This window comes from Orycteropus afer, unplaced genomic scaffold (genome assembly GCF_000298275.1).
Source record: "Orycteropus afer afer isolate SDZICR_OR568_19922 unplaced genomic scaffold, OryAfe1.0 scaffold02310, whole genome shotgun sequence".
Lineage (NCBI taxonomy): Eukaryota > Metazoa > Chordata > Mammalia > Tubulidentata > Orycteropodidae > Orycteropus > Orycteropus afer.
Window position 1 is genome coordinate 1 of NW_006923897.1, and position 1,035 is coordinate 1,035.

Sequence of the window (1,035 nt, forward strand, 5' to 3'; positions counted from 1 at the left end):
GGAGAAGGTGGGTGTGGAAGAAGGAAAGCTCGTTGTTGTTACGGGTGGTTTCTAGGGCTTTGAGTGGGCTGCTAATGATGACATTGTACTGTTATTCACAGGCCTGCAGCTCAATTTCAGCAAAGACTTCAGTTGTTAGGGGGTCACCACTTTCCACCAGGCTCAGACACATGCAAAAACCCTGCTCCTGAGGCCCCTTGGCACCAAAAAGCCGACCCAAGACAACTTTCCAGGTCTGTGATCCACTGCAGGGGTTTTTCTCTCTGGCCCCACCTGCCCTTGGCACCGACCCAACTGACCCAGACTGTGATCTGCCTTGGGAGTTCCTCTGTGGCTTCACCCACCCATGGCGCCAAAGATCCACTTGATTTCAATGGCCCTGGAGTCGGGAGAGTGCCTGCTCATAATCTGTGGTCCCAGTGTTACTGATAAAGTCAAGCGCAGGCCTCTCATTGTCACTAAGCTGACCCAAGCCTCCTCAGTGACCCACTGCGGGGGCATCTCCCCAGGCCCACCCTTCTGCAGCACTCTTTGCTTGGGTTTCAGTGGCACTGGACATGCCCATTTTCACCTAGCCAACCCAAGTTACCAATAAAATCAGGTGCTGAAGGTAAATCCTTGGGGTGATCGCTGGTGTGCTGGTTTGGTCACTGGTATGTTGGTGTGGTGTGTCTCTGCCTTAACCCAGGGAGGTCTCAGATGGCTGTTCTCACCTGCCAGTCTCTCCCCCAGGCCTTTCTCAGCTGCCTGTTGGTGCTCCGCAGGATAGATCTTCTTATTTTTTTTCCCCTGTACCTTTCTCCTCTCTAATTCTACTCCTCTGAGTTTGGTACACTCTGACTCAGTGAGCTGTTCAGAGTACCAGAATCCCTAATTCAAACTGCTGTTACTAGTTTTCAAGTACTAAGATGCTGTAGGGAAATAGCATGGTGATTACTGACAAGACTTCATTTGAAACCTTGTCTGATGTCTTGACTGCTGCTTCCATTGGTGTTGATTATAGAACCAAGTAATATGAAGTCCTTGACAACATCA